Raw genomic sequence first — 20,857 nt, 5'->3', positions numbered from 1 at the left:
GTACTTGTAGTATCTCTAAGCACAGATGTTCACAGGATGGAACCCAGGCAGACCAGGGCTCTGTTTCTCTTCTTAGTGTCCTTTGCTTTGGCCCATGCACCTGTCTTAGCTTCCGGCCACATGGGAACCTGCAGAAGCTGGAGGACAGGAACAGTACTCATGTTGCTGTTTTATTCCCTGTAGCACTTGCTGATCATCTTGCAGAGGACCCTTTGCAGAGCCTTTAGTGTTATTCATATTTCATCTTGGATGTAATCAGAGAAACTACAATTAAACTTGGCCATTTGGAGGGTGTTAAGAGTCAGTCCTGGACCAAACAGGCCAATGGATTCTTCCAGGTGTGCTGTAGCACAGTAGACATCAGTCTTTGGCCTACATTTAATCCTCCCTACTCTGATCCCCTGACTCTCTCTCACTTCCAGGAAGGTTCCTTCTCAAAGCCAAATACTCTTTTTGTGCAAGTGCCTTCCTGTGCACAGGAACTGGAAAAAGAGCCAGGAGAAATGGCTGAACCAGGTCAAACAACTGGCTTGACCGCACATCTGAAGAGTACCATTGAAACAGACATTGCCATCCTGGAGGGGCAGAGGAACCTTGTGGCAGACAGCAAATTTCTCCCTTTTGCTACCCCCCCACCCCCTAGACTTCCACCCTTCCTCCTGAGAATTTGACTAAGGATCACAGGGGGTGCTTTCTAAAGCCACCTGCAGCTTAAACCTGCAGATAGGTAAAAGCACACGTTGTAGGCTAAGATGGGCTTCTTCCCCTTTCATGGTCAATTGCATAAGTTTAGAGGAGGGGAGAAGCATAGATCCTTTGCTGACAGCCTTCCAGTTAGAGGTGTTCTTGCTGAGTCAAGCAAATGTTCTCTGGCTCTGTCCCTCAGAGCTGCGCCAGTCTGTTCTAACTGGTAAGGTAGCCAGGTGGCCTTCCCACTTGGACTAAGCCATCTTCCATTGTGAACCTGCCCCCTTTCCTGCTCTACTCCCACCCCATTTCTTTCCTGGTAACATTGTCATTCATTTGTTGCCTTGATAAACTGTGATGCACTGTTCTGAGCTCTTCTGGGTGCAGTTCAGAAACCGAAAGGACTGTTAACATGTTTTTAATTTTGTATCTATGCTTTAAGTGTCTTTGATGAGAATTAAAAACAATTTTTTTTCTCAAAGAGCAACCTAGGAGGGATGACCTTTTGAAGGTTTTCTTGAGAGACACTGTGGCTCCTGTGGATGCCAGATCTGTCTGGATTTTACCACAGCTTTACAGGGTAACTTTGGCACCACAGGTCCTTTCTGTGCCTCAGTTTTCCCACCCATTAAATGGGAACACTAATGTCTTCCCCTCCTTACCTCATGGGGAGTGTTGAGAGACTCATCCAGAAAACTAGGGGTGATGCTATGCAAACATGTGAATCACAGTAAAGGACTTGTTTTTTAGTTTATTACCATTTCCCCATCTTCCAGAGACAAGGCCTCCCCCCAGGGTTCCTTCTTTGGATCCAAAGCCCCAGAATAAGTCATTCTGGGACATTAGCTCCTTAAATGCCGCCTTAGCCCCTTGGACTGAGCCTCAGTCTTTCCTACCCATCAGCAAGGAGGATTCTTTAAGTGGGCTCAGTGAGGTCCTCCCAGGGCCAGCGGCCACCTTGATTAGGAGCTTGGCTTCTCCAAACCTGAAATGCAGGAGGAGATAGAGGAGCTCTTGATTCAAAACCTGATTCAAAGCTCTTGATTCTGAGGCCTTAGCATGCTGGTTCTCCAAATCTTTTCAGTTACTCCTGGCTCTTTGGGGACAGAGAAGGGCCCACTCCCCAGGCAAACGGGATGCTCCCAGCGGAGGGTGAATGTTGGAACATGTATGTGTGTATCTCTACGGTGTGTATGTGACCATCCTCACGAGCGTCCCTAATATGACATTTCCTTGTAGAGTCAGAGCATGCCCAACAGGAAAGGGTTTGCGGGGAGTGGGGCTCTCCAGGGACTATGGTTGCCATAGCAACCTTCCAGACTGTTCTCTCTATCTTCTGATTTGGGCAGCAAGGGAGAACAGGAGACTACTTATTCCCAGCTTCTGAAATGGGAACACCTCCCACATACTGGTTTAGGGGCTCATAGCGCCAGGACAGGGAAGGGTGTTCTCCTTTGGAAAAGCCGGAGGGAAGCAGGTCCCTGAAACTCCCTCCTGGACCTTTCTTCCTGGTTTCCCCACCCTCATTTACTGAAGCTGCCTCATCTCACCTCTGATTCCTCAGAAACTTGAATGCAAAGCAACTGCCAGTTAAACCAATGTCAATATTATCTTTTTCAAAATGACAAAATGACATGCTCCTCCAGAGGCAGTCAGTCTGGGCCTTGCCGAAGGTGGTGATGGTTTGAGTCCGTCCTAGTATCATGGACTCTCATCTCCTCAGAGGGAGGCTCCTCTAAGCTCTGAGGAAGACAGAGAAATGGTGCCCCTTTGTCCCAAGAAACAGTCAAGTTCTGCTCCTAGGATCTCATAGGTGGCTCTTCCTGAGACGTCAAAGAAAAACAGATGCTGTGGCCTGACCTAGTTTCTGTGAAAGATTTTGCCAAGTGACCCCTCTCTGACTCTGAGCCTCTTTATGTGGGTTTTGTGCTGTGAGCATCCGGAGAATACATACTCTGTGCTGCCAAGAGAGCTGGGCTGGCGATTTCACAGCTGCCAGCAAAGATGGGGCTCAGGCCCTCGCCACACCTGACCCATGCCAGCCGGAGCCCCCTCAGGTCTCCTGGATCTGTCAGGCTGGCTGAGACATGGAGAGCCCTCCTGTCTGGCCGTGACCAAGGAGAGAGCAAGGGACAGCTGGCCCGCTTGCATCTGAGGTAGGTTTTACTGTTGTGGGATTTCATTTCTGGCTCAGTCCTTTGGGCCAAATTAGAATCTGGGGTGGGGAGGGGCAGAGAGGTTGGAGCGCATGCCTTTGGGGAAGTTCGAATCCAAGGTCTGGATGTCCCTTTCCTTGGAGGCCGCCTTGCTCTTTCTGTGTATGTCCCTTGATTCTGTCTCCTGTAGTCTCCTTCTCTGCCCTGTTCCCGCACTGCCTCCTCCCCTGCTCATTTTAATCCCTCCTTTTCTCTCCCTTTTCCCTTCCCTTCTTCTGTTCATTCTCTTTCTCTGCATTTCCCCCCCCTCTTCTTAATTTCTCTGTTTTGCCCTTCTGTCATTCTCACTTCTTCCTTGTATGTTTATCCTTCTCTCCCTCTCCCTTTCTCCACCTTCTCAGTGGCCAGAAGCAGCTATAGCATTTCTGTTGAGGTCACACTTTGAACTGCAGGGTAGCTATGATCTAGGTTTTTCTTAAGGTTGTTCTCCAGCTGGAGGAACCCTCTTCCCTTCCTGAATCTCAAAGGATAAAAGAGAGGAAAGAGAGAACCTGATAAGTCTCAGCTACATACCATGCTGCGTAGCCCTGGGATAGGTCCACGTCAGGGTCTCCTAACCTTAAGGAGCTCACAAAGAGGTTCAAGACAAAGGACCAGTAGAAACAGTAAAATGATCACAGAACAGAGGACTTAGGAGGAAGGGATGTGAGGGAATTGGCCTGGAAAAGCCTTGCCTCAAGGGGTGGCTGCTAACTGTGCCTGAGTCACTTGGAGGTTCCTATAGATCCAGCTGCCTCTTTTGTGCACTGAAGGCAGAAAAAAGCCAGGACATATATTCCAGGGGTTCAAGGTGCCAGGGACACTCCTGGACAAGGCTGTGAGAAGAGCGTGCATACCCTCCGTGGTGGAGGGCATAGAGCAGGGGTGGCGCTGCCTGCTGCAGGACACTGGGGGCATTGGGAGGGTCATGGAAGTTTTCTAAAACAGGATTATGGTGATGGTGGTCTAACACTATAAATTAACCCCCAAAAGTCATTGAATTTTGGGGGTGGGGGAAAGTGACATGAGGCTAGCAACCTGGGAGTTTCACATCTGAGTTGGGAGAATGGTTTGGTTTTAAGCATCTAGAAGTCTGGCATCTCTAAAGATGGGCCAGACTGAATACGCAGGATGGAAGGACAGTGGTTCTCTGCCACCTGGGGACACTTCAGAGCTGTCACATAGCTGCTCCTTCACGCTCACAGACAGCACCGAGGACTGTGTGTTTTGTTTTGTTCTTGCGTTTCGACAATCAAGCCATTGTGTCATTGCTATGCTTGTCTCTTTTTGTTCAAGCAAAAGAAGGCTCTTGTGGTAAGTGCAGAGCATGATCAACGTGTATTGAACTAGGATGGCACGTTGGACATTATTCATTACATAGAACTAGGGCAGAGAACTTGCTGGAAGGATTTATATTTTGGTGGCAAAACAGAAACAAGAAACAAAACAACACATAAACCATAAAAACCTGCCTCACCTCAGTGCCTAGAAACTCAGAATTCCTTAAGAAACTGCTTGGGGGCCAAGGTTGAGCCCGGGACTCCTGGAGTCCAGGCCCTCCTCTTGCAATAGTTATGGACCCTGAAGAGCCAGCGTGGGGTCCCACAGTCCCTGGTGCTCCGGGTAAACAGAAGCGGGGTACGGTCTTCCGTGAGCTGCCCCTTCTCCGTGACTGTTCTTCACACTTTGTTCTCTGGCCTCACTTGCCTTTGCTCATGGGGTCCCTCCCTTCTCTGTCCTTGGTGATTTTCCTCACATGAGACCCTGCAGTCCTCTGCTTGTCATCCCTGCTCCCACTTTCTTTTGACAGTATTTCTGTCCCCTGCATCTCTACATGAATGATAAGATAGATTCCCGAGAATATCGTCCTCCCAGGACAATCTAGCTGGAGTGGCCACCCTGCCTTCTATGGGTTTTGATGGTGTTATTGCCCCGAAGTGTCGTCTAATTCTAGCTTGTCAAGGTCATTTGGGGATGGAAAAGAAATCCACTCTTTAAAGTGTAGGGTCTCCTCTTTCCATCTGCCTTTTTCCTGGGCTGCCTTGGATTGCATAGATATCTCACAGCAGAGAGGCCTGGAGCTTGGGGCTTTAGTGCGAGAGGGAGTGTCCCAGAGGCCCCTGGGAGGACAGATGGAGGGCTCCCACCTCTCAGGTCACCGCGGCTCCCGATGAGCCACTTCCCTGTTCTGGGCTCGAGCTCCCTGTGGGGTTGGAAACTGTCATGCCACTCATGTCCCTTTAAGAAGAGTTCACCCTGCCTCTCGTCCCGTCCTTTTGTTCCCAGCCCTGCCTCTAGTCCTCATCCCTGTGGTTCCCTAAAGAGTGACTGGAAATCTATTGGTGGCCACTTTTGAAAGGTTATCCAAACAGGACAATGACACTTTTGTTCCCAGGGCAAAAAAACAAAGGGGGCTGACACTACAGTAAGTATCACTAATTCTGGTGTCACCTTCACTGTCACTTAACCTATCTGGGGCCTGATCCTGGGGGGGGGGTTGACAATTAAGACAGGTACACACAGCTCTGACCTCATTGTTTGTGTGACAAGGATTTTTCGCTGAGCTGTCAGGGGCCCCAGCAGATGCTCTTTGCTTGCCTCCCGGAAACATCTCGGAACCTTGAGCAGCCTCCCCCGCGGGCTGCAAGGGAGCACAGGCAGCCCCTGGCTCTTTGGTGGAAGCAAACCCAGCATTTCAGAAGGAAAGTGCGGCTGCTTGGTCTGCTGGCACTGCTATTTTTGACATGCTTCCTCCTTTCTCAGGGCCTGACAACCACTGTCTCCAGGAGACAGGCAAACCCGCTCCTGGCAGCCGAGATGAAGAATATGGGAAGACAGTCCGTGGCTGGGAGGGGCTGGGAGGACTGCCATTCCTTCCCTCTCTTCTGGGAAGATGCACCTGGCCTGCAGGGTCTTCGGATCTGAGGTTGGGGGCGCCAACCTCCCCAGGGATCTCACTTGGCTTTCATCCTCTCTCAAGGGAGTTGTCTTAACAAGAATGACAATAGCACCTTTCATTTAAAAAGCAATTAAATGCCTGCTGCATTTCCAGGCGTGTCCTATAGCAAAGAGGTGAGGAGCATGGACTCTGGGGGAAGATTTTCTGGGGTCAGATTCCACCTGTGCTATTTACCTGCTGGGTGACGTTGGGCAAGTTCTGAAACCTCTGTACCTCAGTTTCCTTCTCTGTACAGGGGGGCATAATAATAGTATGGATCTCACAAAACTGTTTTGAGGATCAAATGTGTTAATATGTATACAATATTTATGCAATATATAATACTATGTAGCAGTACAGTTCATTATACAGCAGTCAGCACCATACAAAGATTGGCTCTGATTATCATTATTATCCTACTGCCAATAAGTAAGGTGGGTAGACAGGGCATTGTTTTCATCCTTGGAAGATAAGAGTTGAGGCTCAGAGGGCATGTTCATTTGTGAGGCCCACAGCGCTCAGAGGGACGTAATGAACAGAGCACCGTGAGGGTCTGATTGGTACAGAGCAAGAAGAGAGAATGAACTCGTGGCTTCTAAATGTGGACATGGGCTTTCCTTTGCAGGCCAGTTTGTCTCTAATGCAAGAGCAGAGGGTGTCCTATGTTCTTTTCCTCATGGGGCTCAGAAGGCCCGGGGCTCTGCAGGTCTACATATACACATACAATGTGTGTTTCCCCTGCTACCTGAAAGTGACTGTTCCTAGAAACCATTCCTAAGCCAAACACGTAAAGCAAAGATGCAATTATCATTTTGTAAAAGCAAAAAACCGTCTTCAAATTTGTCTGACATGGACCAGGTACTAATGTAGATTCTTCGTAAACATGAAGTGGTATAATAGGGACATTTGAAGAGCAGGGGATACACTTCCTGTGCAGCATTCTGCAGAGCCCTTCCTCACCATCCTTGTCCTCTACCCCCAGGTTTAACATTCCCAGGGCATTCACTGCATGCTCCACTACCCCCTTTCCCATGCACTTCCTCACATCTGCCTCCTTGGGACAAATACAGGATCTCATAGCCAGACCTTGGGACAGAACCCATAGCTGGACCACAGCTCAGAGATTCTGTGCACTGTTCAGTGTATTTCAAAATCTCACCTCTGCTTGTCCCAGTCCCAGCATCCCCTTTGTTCCCTGGCCACCTTCATGTCCCCCTGCACCTCCCTCACTTTGCAGGTATGGGTGCCTTGGAATATTCCATGCATGTGTTTCAGCTTCCCTTTCCTCCCTTCAAGGGGGTGGGGGTGGGGAGATGGAGACCCCAGAATTGGACTCCATGTGCTTCCACTGTGACTAGAAGCAGCAGGCAGCTTCTCCTGGGGGTCCCGACTCCAGCCAGGGTACGTTACGTCCCCTGGCTCATTCCCACAGCTGCTGCAGCTTTCCTCCAGGACCCGGCCCAGGGCAAGGGAACTGCCTCCCCATCCTGAGCTCAGAGCTTCTGGGCCTGAGTGCCTTTGGAGGCTGATAACTCAGGTCTGAAGCACTGTGTTTTAGCTACATCTCATCTAACCTCAGCAAACTTCAGTTTTGTTATTTGCAAAATAAGGAAGCTAATTCCACTTTCCTTACACAGTTGTTGTGAGATTTAAAGGAGGCTTCTGCATTTGAACCTCACAAGTTACTGCCAGAAATAAACTCTGCAGAGCACCCTCTTTCCTCTGCCAAGCAGCCGAGGGGGCCTTAATGACCCTGAACAGCCACTGAGGTGGGGGAGGGAGGAAGTTGGAACCACCTGCATCTTAGAGACAGGCAGGGTCCCTGCTGACTTCATTTTTGTTCTCTGAAACAAACATTTCAATGAAATATGACATAAAAACTAGACTCAGGATAGCTAGCTATTTTACCAGAAAGCTCTTTGCCTAAAGGATTCACAGCAGAATCTCTTTAAATAATTGCACATAAGATGTGATTTACTACATAGAACTGTAATCTGGATATGTCTTGTAAGAATAGGATGGATATACAGGTAATGTTTTTTTCAACAGCTTCCAACTGAAGTGGAATTCAGATTCTCACTCAACCCTGCCACAAACACCACAGTATTGCAGAGGGCAGTGGTGAGGGTCACAGATGACAGAACATGAGAGCTGGAAGGGGCCTTAAATGCCTCCCTTTATGAAGGAGGAAATTGATGCAGGGATGTGGAATGACTAACCTACAATCACGCAGGCAGGTAGGGGCAGAGCTGCTTCTAGGACCCATGTTTAATGACTCCAACACCAATGTATTTTTCCATGGAAAATGGAAACCTAGGATTATTTAAACATTTTTTTTTAAAGACCGACTTTATTCATTTCCTATCCAATCAAACTCCTCAGCAGAGCTGTGCAGATGGAATGGAATTAAGAGCTTTTTAATTTCATCTCTCTCTCCTGACTTTCCAGGGTACAGAGACAGCACGCCTAGCTAGATTAAGCAGATAATTAGCTCCTGGATTTTTAAGTTAGGGCTAATAATTATTTCTCTAGTGAGTACCAAAGGCTTTTTCATGCTGGGAAAGGAGAGGCTCATGTATATATAGGCTCTGACTTGCACAGCCAAGTCCCAGGCTTCTAATCTCAAATCCAGGTAAACCCATGCTTCTAATCTCAATCCCCAATTAATAGGTTCTTTAACATTTTAGGGCTTTGCTTTTTCTGTTAAATTTAGTGACGAAGCTACAGGAAACTGCCAGAAATTGGAAGTCAGGAAAGCAGGAGATTACTTCAGACTTTTGCATTTTATACAGGAAGGAAAGAATGCAGAAGGCTGGTGTCTTACCCCAAAATGCTGACTTCTGATGCTCTAGAAAACAGAAATCAGCTTCTGGACTCTTCTCTATACTTTGTTGCCCTGGTAGAGAAAGAGAAGTTACTGCTGGGTTACAGATCTCTTTTATAAGTCACAGGACCAAGGGTATGAACAACAAAGCTTCCAGAAGGCATAGTAGCTGAGCCATAAATCAGACAGGTGCTCCCCAGCTGTATTAAGGCAACTTAGCATGGCCAGAAAGAGAGAAAAGACTGGCATGATCGGGGGAAAGGTTTTTATCTCAATGCTTCAGAGAGCGGGCACCTTTGCCCAGGACCAGCACACACATGTGCTCACAGGAGCCCAGGCTTTCCGCCACATCCACTCAGACTCCTGTCCTGATGGGCCTCCACTACTCACCTGGAAGTGTGTTTGTGTTTGTGGTTTTACTGTATTTTCATTTTTTCTGCATCTGCATCTGGTACATGGTTTGGCATGTCTGCAGAATTCCAAATAGCAGTTACAGAGCCCCTAACCTAAAACTGTGGCAGTTATTCCTGGTAAGAGGGCCTGCCTGAATCAGTAACTTTTGGGCCAGATATGGTGCAGCATTAACAAATATTGGCTATGACCAATTGTATTGCCATAAACCCAGAAAAAAATACAAGGAATGTTGGAAGGTCTCACATGCAGGCCTGGATTTTTGGTTTCTTTTGAAAAACAGAAGGTCTGGTCTTGCTGATCCCGTGGTTTGGCTTTTCTACAACAGTCAGCGTGGCTGCCCACTGAGGCTGGGGCCACCTGTCATTATCATTGTGCTACGGCATTGTTCTTTTTCTTGTTGGGAAACATTTCTTATGTGTGCATTTGTACCAAAGGCTGGAAAATCAAATAAAGGGTGCCAGGTGCAGGAAAATGACACCTTGCCTGCTTCATCTGGTGGCTCCGTGGACACTCCACATGTGGCCACACCTGAAAACCCCCCTGTATGATCTCATTTAATCAGACACAGTGGGCTGTGAGATGGGGTGGGGTCAATGTGGTGGCTGGGGACAGGCAGCAATGAGGCCTGGCAGCCTGTGAGGAGACAGTCATGTTTCCAGATGGGAGACAGACAGGCTTGTGTGGCTATGGAGGAAGGAGCCTCACAGGCCTCACCAGTGTGCCAAGGTATGTGCTCTGTCCAGGTAGGCAGCCAGGGAGTGGGTGATGCAGTTAAGGATTCCATTTTAAATGATTCATTTGAGAAAAAGGCAAAGTTTGGTGTGTGGAGATTTCCAATTTGACAATGACTTCTTACTTCTGTGATGTTCCTCTATTCCCCCTGGTTGAGCCTGAGTTGGGAACAGGAATTCCTAAGTAAGATTGTGTAGCTTTCCTGGGTGCTGGTGGCCACCCAGCCTCGGCTCGCATCTGTCACTTGTCCAGATACATCCTGAGGCCCGGGACCATCCCAGATCCCCTCCCGCCCCTCTGCCTACATTGTGCCAGCTGGGCTCCACCCTTGGCTGGGCTCCCCTGTCTGTGGAGTTTATTGGCCGAAAGTTAAATGACTGTCGATTTGGAACCCTGTCCAACACTACTGCTCTGGGAGAAGGACTAAAAAGGCTCTCCTCTTTTCCTTGCTTTATCTGCAATTTCATTAAAATATTTCAGGGCCAGGATTCAAATGGAGAGCCTCAACAGCAACTTGGGCTAGGGTCAGCTCAATATCCTTACGATTTTCCAAGAGAGGAGTAGATTTTACCCTGGTCATCCCTGACTGGGGGTAGTTTTCACATCTGGAAACCCAAATCTAGAAGTATTCCGTAATGCTTCCTCCCCACCCCCACCAAATATTTGCCCCTTCTAGGAATGCAGAAACGATTAAATCAGGTAGGGCTTAAAGGAAACCCATCATGGGCCTTCCATCTGAATGTCTGTCTGTCTGTCTGCCTCATTCTCTCCAATAGATGTACTTGTGAAAAGTTTTTGTTTTGACATGAGTATGTGTGTGTCTATATAAAACACTTGAATCATTTTCTTATTGAAAGTGTGTTTTAATAGATGGGGATCATTTCACGATTGAAAAAGTCACACAATATAGCAAAAGTAGATTAACTTAAACCAGTTTATGGCCTACTTCATGTAATCCTAATTCCTTCCTCCAGTGGAAGGGAAAGGAATGTTGTGGCACTAGAAATGGTGTGGATTGCTGACCAGATTTGAGAAAGAGCCTTTTTATTTTATTTATCAGGCAATCGAGGGGATGTTTTTTAAAACATATGTTTAAAAGTGGGACCTCTAAGAAACTCCATGATAGTTTTCTCTTTCTCTTACTGCATTCTGACTCTCTAGGTGGTGAATTTGCAAGTGTGCAGCTGTGCATCTCCCGCACCGATAGCTGTGCTGGGTGAGGCAGGATGGGAGGGATGAGGGCGCAGTTCCAAGGCCCTCTGTCTCTCTGCTGGGTGATGTCAGCCAACCTGGGATTCAGCACCCACTGCTACCCCCATGTCTGTATAACTGTGTGGCCTTGGGAGTGTTGGGAACATCTCTGTGCCTTGGATTTTTCCTCTGGGAAATTGGGCCATTAATACACCATCTTTCACAGAAGCTGGTGGAATTAACGAGATAGTGCTAGCCAGGGGGTACCATAGGTCCAGGCATGTAGTAAGTATTCAGTGAAGCTGGGTTCTCATTTCCCCTGTTTTTCTCTTCTTTGCCCACTTCAGTGGGGTGCTGAGCATAGGCAAGGCCTCCGAAAGTCACCCAACCGTTAGGAACAGTAAAAACCTCATGGCACTCTTGTAAATCAAAGTCTTCAGTTTCTCTCACTTTGTAGATTTGGATTTCCTGACCTGACATTGACCATGATTCAGCCAATCATCCAATACATGGCTGTAACAGAGGAGACTTATGTAAAAGGGCTTAATACCCTTTTAGAGTAAAAACTGCTTACTTTCTGAAAAAGCCAGCATAAGAGAATATCCAGGGATTCTGGCAGATTCCCTAAAAGAGAACAAAGGCAATGAGCAGCTATCCATTCTAAACCCCTGGGAACAGGGAGACCTTCCAACATGCTCAGGAATGACCCGAGAGGTTGAGTAACTGAGTGTGGAAAGATCATGTGGCTCAGCTCTTCACTGGCCTGACTTCAGAGCCGGCCTTGGGTGGGAGTGAGCTGGGAGGTCACTCACTGCACAAGGACCCAGGAAGAACACTTCCTTGGGAGTCGAGCTGGCTCATAAATATGCCTTTTGTGATGGGTTTGGGGTGGATGTTCTTTGGAATTATTACACGTCAGTGGAAAATTTGACTGAGTTTACAGATACCTATTTCTTTACATGCAACATTTCAGGAATGTATTTAGTTTGCAAGAAAGTCAGCTGAGCTCACTTAATGATGTATAAGTAGAGAATGAGACAAAAAGATGTGGCATAATTGAGCAGGAAGTGGCTTCCAAAATTCCAGGAATCCATTACTCTGCCCTGCATTAGAAAAAGTTCCTAATTATCTCAGGCCTGTTCTGAAACATCCCCAGAGAGAGAGAATCCATAACCTAGACTTCTTCAAGCTATTTGTGTTTGCACTTCACAACTTTTGTTGTTAGGTTCTTGTCAGGTACACATATCCTGCTGTATTTAAACTCCTTTCCGCATGTTCTGTCCCTGTTGAAATGGATAATTAACCAACCATATTATCTTGAGGAACTCCTTATGTCAGAGTTCCTCAAATGCGACCTTCAGAGTACTAGTCCTACTTAACATTCCCATGGAAAAAGAATCCTCATACACTACTTTTCAGAAAGGCTGCTTCCTGGAAATATACAATGCATGGGACAGAAGATTAAAGGCCCTGAGAAGTCCTGCAGCAAATGGACCTATTGCATATCTTAAACCTGTGTTGTTCAAACTTGTTTTTACCACAGAATATTCACCTTTTATTGGGGTGGGGGTGGTGTATCTTCTATTCACATCACACAAAAACTATAATCCAAGGAATATATTTTGAGAAACTCAAAGAGATCTGAAACTCTTTGCAATGGATTTGAGTCTAAGGTTTTCTCAAATGTACCATTTGTCATTTCTTATCAACCCTCTTAAAGTTCTCCCCACTTCTCTTGAGTTGTAAAGACACATACAGAATCAGTGTTTTAATAAGTCTTTGTATAATGTGTAAGAGGATATCTTCCCTTTTGACCTTCAAAGTCTTCTTAAATAGAAGTCTTTGAGAAAAATAACTGTAAGGGTTGGTTTTATTTGTTAGATTTAGTTTCTGATCCACTTTGCTAGCAAAGGTCCACACTTCAGAGATCCTTCTCCTTATGGTGTGTATAAGTGTAAGACACTTCTTACTTATGGTGTATCGGTCCAGTATCCATGCACGTTGTTAATCTAATCAAAGATTATAACATGCATTTATATTCACAAGTACTTTCTAACTAAACTGGACCTTTTAATGAAAACATTCAAGTGTACCTTACTGAGGATCACATTTATAAAATCTTATTCACAGTCTGAGCAAGACACAAAAAACTACTAGCAACAAGTGGGTTTTTCAGTCTTCTTTTCCATTTTCCTAAATGCCAGAATGACATACTCTTTATCTATTCCAAGGGGCTTCAGTGCCTCCCTATGGGACCTGGTTGCTCCTGTGCTGGGGTTCAGGTCCTCTGGGGAGCTCTTTCTGCTGGGCGTTCTTCGTGACTTTGAGGGTTCTGACCTGGGACTCTGCTCTGCCTGGCCCAGGAAGGGCCTGATTGCTTGGTGTCTGCTCCCCCACCAGGTGGCCGGAGTCTAAATTCTTCAGTGGTTTCCTTCTGTGCTTTAAGGTAACAGGAGAGAGGATGGAGTTGGTCTTGACCTATTCTTGCCTTTGAACCTGCTCCTCTTCTGTACATCCAAGGCTGTGAGGAAGAGTTTCTGATATCTGATTGTTTCTTTCAACCTTAAATCCACTAAAAGTTAGAACAAGGTGACTATAGGGAAGGCAGGAATCGCATCTAATTCTGGGTCTGTCCTCAACCCGCTGTGTGACCCAGAGCAAGTTGCCTGCCTGGCACTCAGCAGATGTTAGCGATTCATATTATTCTCTGGCCTAGTATCTTCATCTGTAAAGTGAGATGGTTGGATTTGACAGGTTTTTTTAGTTTTTGCTTGAGAACTCTGTGGATGCTCAGCTTATTCATCAACATTTCATCGCCCGGCTTTCGTCCCAGCACACTCTTTCAAAAAGAATTGGAGTTACTAAAATTCCAGCTTTATAGAGAATCATTGAATTTTAGAGCTCATCTGCTCCAGCCTCTTATTTTATAGACAAAGATCAGAACGTAACACTTAAAAATGTCCTGAGCAGGTTATAGCAAAGTTTTGAAAGAGATGTAGTGATTTTTATGTAATACTGAGTGTGATCAATCTCTTCCCCTTGCTTTTCTCTTACTTCCCCCCCTGCCTTCCTGCTTTCCTATTTTTCTTAGATGAGGTCTATCGTAGTTATTAAGTGATTCCAGATCTTTTTTATTTCAAAGTTACAAAATAAACATTCTTTGGTTTTGGCTGTGTCAAGCACCTTGGCATTATGATTGGAAAAATGCTGGGCACTGAAAGGCGCTTCTATATTAAGGAGAAGCTGGGGAATGCAGACCAGCAGGGGTGCTAGCAAATGCTCTCTGGGGCCCTGGCTCCCCACTTGTGGAGGGAGCCTGTGGGAAAAACAAAGGCAAGAAAAGCTGGCACAATTCTTTGGTATCCTCAAAGTGAAAGCTGGCTCTCTCCATTTATAGGAATGGGCAGTGCCCCCAAGGGCAGGTGTTAGATTTACTTGCTGGGCTGGCCCATTGTGCCATAGAAAGGCCTAGAAAAGCCACTGGATAGGAAGGTCTTGGCTGGCTTGGTGCAGCCCAATGGGCAACAGAATCTTGGATGGGAGTAAGAAGCCTGTGTGGCCTCCTAATGACCTTGAGCAAATTGCTTCAAACAAACATTTTATTTTCTGACATTAAAAGTAGTATCTGCTCATTATGGAAAATCAATACAATTTAGAAAAGCATGGGGAAGAAAATAAAGGTGCCCATAATCACAACCAGACACATTCAATGTTGGCATTTTGTTGGGTTTTTCTTCCAGATCAGCTCTGTCTCTTTTGTATTTACATTTTTATAGAGATCATATTGTATTTCATTTAAAAACTTCATATGGTATCTCTAATTTTCTTGTACAATTATTATATAATCACCATGTAGATGCACCACTATTTTGGTAACCTACCCTCTATTGTTGAACACTCAGATTGTTTCTAGCTTGGTGTTTTTCTAAATGATGCTGCAGTGAACATTTTTAGTATATTAGTTCACATTGGTGACTATTTCCCTAGGTTCTATTCCTACAAGAGTCAGGAAGGATGAAGAAACTGAGCAAATCATTTTCTAGGCCTCAGCTTCCTCACGTATAATAAAACAATAACTGAAACAGTAATTATTCATAGTAGCAAGCATTTCTCCAGCATATTACATGCCAGGCATGTTTCTAAGCTCTTACGTGTACCACTAACGCATTTAATCCTCCCAGCAGCCCAGGAAGTATCTCCAGGTCACAGAAGCAACTTGCCCAAAGTCACCCAGCCAGTAAGTGCTGGGCTGGGATTTCAAGTCCTGCTCTTCACTGCTGTGCTGATGATGCCCGTGTGAGATGAACGAACCAAGGAGAACAATCCTGCCACTAGCTTTCAGTCCTAATATTATTTGAATGCAAATTCACACAGTGATGTTCCAGCTGCCTGGTGTAAATTCCTTTCTCCTTTAACCCTCATCGTGCCCAACTTGTGTGTTTGATGAGCTTGGAGTTTCCATGTGTGAATGTGTGTGTATGTGTGTGTGTTCATAGAATCTTTTGAACGGAACAGAGTTAGCAGAGTGTGAACAAGAGAGCCTGGACCATCTATTGACAACCAGCCACTTAGGGAATCTGTGCTGTTAGTGACAGATAACTCATCATGGATTCCTTTTTATCTGAAGGTTTTCTGGCTCTTTGGCTGTGAAACGTGTCATTTTTATGATTGGACTTGAGTCCGAGTGCAGCATGCATGGGGTTGGATGTGACCGTCTCATGTAACCTGGTCCCGGAAGCACATGTCTGTACATCCCATCCATGGAGCACGCTGCCCTCCTCCCTGAGCTGTGAAGCCCGGGCTCCCTATAGGGAGACAGAAATCTGCAGACTTGTCACTCATCACTGGAAGGAGATATTCATGCTGCTTTTGTGACATGTTCTATATAGAGATCGCCAAGCCTCCTTGAAATTCTGATTCAGTAGATCTGGAGAAGCTGAGACTGCTTTTTGAAGACATGTGGTCCAAGTGGTTATATTAAGGAAGTTGGGGAAGTCTTAGGTACTGGGTCTAAACCTTCATGGAGCATGGGAATCACCTGAGAAGCTTTTGAAAAAGTACCACTTCTTGCCCACTCTGCTCTCTTATTGCCCCTTCCCCCAATTTGAATAATTGATCTGGGATGGGGTCCAGTGCAGCAAGTTTTAAAAAGCTTCTCAAGAGATTTCAGTGTACATCCAGAGTTGGAACCAAAGGTGATAATAATTTTACACCTTTACATTTAATTGCACTGCACATCTTATAAATCTCTTTCACACTGAACACCACAACAATCCCCTGGGGTCAGGAGAGCAGTCTTTATGATTGCCCTCGGCCCAGAGAGACTAACTGCCTGGCCCAGGTTGCACAGCTTTTCCTGAGTTTGCAGAGGCTGTTCTCTGCCCAGCCCAGCCCAGTCCTGCCCAGCCCTGGGGGAAAGGCCGCCCACCAGCCCCTGAAGGTCTCCCAGGATGAAATCTTAGCCTCCACCAGCTGCCTCACCTCGTGCTGGTGTTAATTCTCATCCACATCCATCCCTGCTGCCGCCATCAGGCTTCCTCCTCAGACAGCCTCCTTGTGAGGAGGGCAGTTGTGTTTTTCTCCCGTGCTGCAGCCCACTTCGCAGTTAGAAGATGGCACTGAGGAACAGCAGGTCCAGGGACCTGACCGTGCGTGCCACCCACAGCAGTCTGACCCTCAGCCCCAGACCCAGCCCTTTATGACTTGTCCTCTGCAGAACACAGCACCCATAGCTGCTGCCTCAGGGCTACATTCCCTCCTGGCCAGCTGTCACCTCCATCCCAAATACTCCCAGTCACCACCGAGCTTCTCTTCCCTGTACGCACTCCCCCTCCTGCCCCCCAGGAGCCCTAAAACCCACCTGAGTCCCTCCTGTGGGGCTGCTCTGAAGGCTGAGGCCCCTGCAGCGGTGAGTCCCTGTCTGGACGTCTGGCTAATTGGAGCTGAACAAGGTCGAGGAGGGAGAGAAGAATGCAGCCAGGTGACTGCATACGCCCTCCACCATCCACCACCCAGCTCCCGACTCAGGCCTGGAGAGGCTCCCAGCTACTGCAGGCTCTCCTGGCAGAGCCCTGCAGCCTGTGTCCTCGGAACTCAGGGGCAGGAGGGAGGAGGAGGCTGGGTTTGACCTCCCAGGCAATGCACACTGCAGAGCTGCGGTGGGGGGTGGTGGGGGGCACAAAGGCCCCCCGAGTTCTGAGCTCCCTCTTCTCCCTGGGCAGCAGCCTTGTAACCCAGGAGGTGAGGAAGCCCCCACATAGTGGGTAACTGCCCCAGTGTCCCTCTTTCTCTCTCAGGCCTGCCCACCGTGGGTGGTTAATTGATCTGGCGGCTGATGTGGGGCATCAGTCAATGCTTTTGATGACTTTTGGTCCCTCAGGACTGACTTTCAGGAAAGACACTTCTCTGCTGCCCCCTCCTCTTGTACAACAACCCTGTGTGGCTTTTCTGCCAGTTGAGGGGATGTGGGAGGAGGGAAGAGGGGGTTGGGGGCTGATAAGCTCTCCGTTCTGGAAGCAGAGAGAGCTGAGACATAGTTTCTCAGGGCCCACGGCTGGCGTGGGGGTCCTTACTGTTCTGGTTTGATGTCGTCAGAGGGCCAGGAGTCCTTCACAGGGACCTCCTCCCTGCCTTGTCAGGCTCAGCCTCTAGAATCCAGGTTGGGATTGTTGGATCCGTCCCCTGAAGTGGTGACTGGCGGACGGTGGAATATGAACCAATCTGAGTCCCTTTCCCAGAAACCATTAGTTAGGACAGAAGGTTCCCGTTCAGTCTGGGCGAGTCTCTCTATGGAAGACCTCCCAGCCAGGGAAGCGGGAAGGGGTCTGGTCCATTATCCAGCTTCACTTTCTCATTTTATAGATGAAGAAAAACTGAGGTCCTGAGAGATCACTTGATCGGCCCAAGGCCACATGGCTGTTATGGCTGCTTTATAACTGAACTGGGTGTGGAGTCCTAAGTGTTAATTCCTCTCTTGGCTAAGGCAAGATATGTCTACAGCTAATCTCCTCTGAGAACACGTGTTTAGCTGACATTTTGAAGAAATCACAATAGTCAGGGCCTTTTCTCAGGATGGACGCAGAGGCCCCAGAGCAAAGAGAAGCCTCAGAGTCATTGAGACCAAGGTTTGGAACTGGTGCTGTTTCACTTCTGGATACCACTGGCTACAGCAAATACTGAGCCTAAGCTGTCAGGCTCAGGTATCAGGGAAATAGGCCTGGCCTCTTGGTGCGAGGGGCTTCAAAGGCACACTGCCAGGGGCAGGGTCGGGGGTTTGAACCCTTTTTGCAGTCCTCCTGCCACAGCCATGATGGGCTCAGAGGGTTCTGTTTTCCGGGACTCACCTGGTCTCCCTTGTGCTCACAGATGCCAGCAGTACTCTCAAGTATGTCCCACTCCAGGATCCGAAGGCAGGAAGGGCCGGGCCTTCCTATGAATGAGGAAGCCTTTCCCAAGTGTCTCCCACCGTGCCTCTCAGAGCACTGCTAGGACACAGGCCCATCCTAACCGGTTTCAGGATTACCCTGGTTGGTTTAGACTCAGAGGCACCCACAAAGCCAGGGAGGGACCCAACTTCACTGGAGCACTTGGCTTCAAGAAACCTGAACAAAGCTGGTATTCTGAGAGTAGAAAAGCAGAGGCGGGGGTTGGCAGCTGGGCTGAGGTTCAGTGAAGGGGGGAGAAAGCACCTTGCACAGTGTCTCATACCCATTTATTATTTTCTAATAGGCATTTATTTTAAGCCTGTATGTACCAGGCCTTGGGGAATCAAAGGTGAGCAGAACTTCAGTGTTTTGAGAAAGGAAATAATAATGGATGGCAGACGCAGGTAGGCCGCGGACAGTACTGTGTGGTAACGGCAGAGGTTGGGGGCAGGCTTTCAGGGCTTCCATACGGGCCCAGATCCCTTCCTGCTGTCCCCCCTCATCACCGGGGATCTGGCTGAGGGAGTGACAGGCAGAGATGAAGGCAGGAATCAAGGTACAACTTCTATTAGTGTGCAAAGTAGCACCCTGTTACCTGCCGCTCTGGGCTCTGGAGCAGAAGGCCGAGATGAGACACGCAGCCACAACTTCAGGTAGAGGGCAGGGGCTCTTCTCCTAACGATTTTGGACCCCAAATCCGTGCCCAGCCCTCTTAGGGGTGACTTTCAGGAGGAAGAGAGAGAGAGCAAGACTCCAAGGTGGCCCTTGGTCCTCTTTTCCAGCTGCTTTCATAGAATGAGGATCACAGGGTCAGAGGAAAGGTGCCTGCTCACACCCACAGTCAGGACCTGAAAGGTGAGCGCGTCTGGGAGCTGACTGGAGGCACAGCAACTCTGTGAACCAGTAACACGCAGCCCAACATATGTCTCAGTCTCTACCATTGGGATCAGGAATTAGCCTTCTTGGAAGACATCGGGGGAAACTAGGCCATGGCAGCGGGAGGAGGGGGGATCTGCAGTTAGTGCGGCAGTGGAAGCTTGCAGCAGGCTCTCTGCGTAAGCAGCAAGAGTAATGCATTCTTCCCAGGCCTGGAGGAAGTCAAGGGAAGTTTCCCAGAGAGGTTGACACATCAACTATTCCTTGCAAGATGAGTTGGAGTTTTCAGGATTGAAACTTCTTAATAGAAAATTCTTAATAGAAGGAATGGCTTGTATGGAGGCAGAGAGACCCAAGAAAGGGACGATGTGTTCAGGGAACTGATCTTGGGACACAGAGGGTGGGAGAAAGGGTGCAGGGGAGGCTGGGAAAGCAGACTGGCCACGGATTGTGAAGAGCCGGGAAGCTGCTGGGCAAAGCTGTGTTCCTTCTGGAAGCTAGGGGAGCAAGCAGGGATGTTAAATCAGAGGCAGGACATGCTCAGAGCCTCTTCCGGAGTGACCCATCTGGCTGAAGTGAGAACAAGAGTGGGGAGGACACTAGGGGTTGGGGACCTGGTGGGACCAGCGGCTGGCAGTGCCAGTGGTGGGGAGAGGCAGCCCACTCTTGTCAGGAGGAATATATCATGGATATTGTTTATAATTGCTGACACATGTGAAAATAAAACACAGACTTAAGGTCTGTTGTGCCATTGTTTTCAAATCCTCTGCAGACAATGCACCCCTTTGTTGCCTGCAGAGTGGGGCAGACCTCTCAGGTCAAACGCACACTGCGTTTGGTGGGCGGTGGATGGACGGTCCTTGTAAGAAGCGACTGATGTCGCTTACTGGGCATTGGCCAGTTGCTCATGAATGGGCGGGCTGAGTGGGCTCAGCAGTTCAGAGGTGGGCTTGAAAAGACCCTTTGTATGTGAGGTGCTGCCACCCCAGGCTTCAGAACGTTCTTCTCCAAGAGTTTCTTGATGCTGGAAAATGTGCACGTGCACCTGGGAGGGCACGGCGCGGTGGGGGGTGGGGGCGGCGTCATCATCCCAGTGACCTAGGGCTGTGGTCTCACCGATTCCACCTTCTTTGGCCACTCCAATCTTCCCTGGACCCTGTCCGGGAGACTGAGAAGCCCCCCTTCAGCCTGCTGAAGGGGTTGGTAAGAAACAGCATCTTTTGTTCCTGGAACTTCCTCGACAAAATACTCAGGGCTGCCAGGAAATCAAGTGGAGATGTTGGACAGGTAGATTTACTCAGAAACAAACCGAAAAGCTTTGCCTCCATCCCTCCAGCCTGCTGTGGGAGCCCCTGCTCAGCTTCTGCTGTCTGGGGAAGCAGTGGCGCTGTGCCATCTGCACAGGGAGGGCCAGTGGGTGCTGTCCTTGTCCAAGAGTAAAACTGCTCCCAGCGGGAGCGCTTTCCCTGACCTGAGATTGCTTACGTGCAGCCGGAATGAAACGTGACCTGACGGCCCTGGACTCAATGGCCTCTGACAAGTAAGAAACTTTATTGTACCGGTTTGCTGTTGACCT

At 48.1% G+C, this 20,857-nt stretch overlaps 1 protein-coding gene and 1 long non-coding RNA gene across 8 annotated transcripts in view; one reads left to right on the top strand and one right to left on the bottom strand.

Moving 5' to 3' along the window:
- Positions 1-17,375, bottom strand: part of LOC140846357 (uncharacterized) — a 27,390-nt gene extending 10,015 nt beyond the window's left edge. Inside the window, exons 1-2 of the long non-coding RNA XR_012125370.1 lie at positions 16,842-17,375; positions 8,645-8,716 (exon numbers count right to left, since the gene is read on the bottom strand). This is a non-coding gene — a long non-coding RNA (uncharacterized lncRNA). The remainder of the gene's footprint in view (positions 1-8,644; positions 8,717-16,841) is intronic.
- The window catches only part of KCNA6 (potassium voltage-gated channel subfamily A member 6), a 200,747-nt gene that overhangs the window by 2,593 nt on the left and 177,297 nt on the right, over positions 1-20,857 (top strand). For all 7 annotated transcript variants that reach the window (XM_073222303.1, XM_073222304.1, XM_073222302.1 and 4 more), the window contains exon 1: positions 1-2,843. This exon is cut by the window's left edge and continues 2,593 nt beyond it. The gene's annotated coding sequence lies outside the window, so the exon portion shown is untranslated. The remainder of the gene's footprint in view (positions 2,844-20,857) is intronic.

The sequence above is a fragment of the Manis javanica genome, chromosome 15 (genome assembly GCF_040802235.1).
Source record: "Manis javanica isolate MJ-LG chromosome 15, MJ_LKY, whole genome shotgun sequence".
Classification (NCBI taxonomy): Eukaryota; Metazoa; Chordata; class Mammalia; order Pholidota; family Manidae; genus Manis; species Manis javanica.
This window is presented reverse-complemented; position numbering and strand designations above follow the sequence as displayed.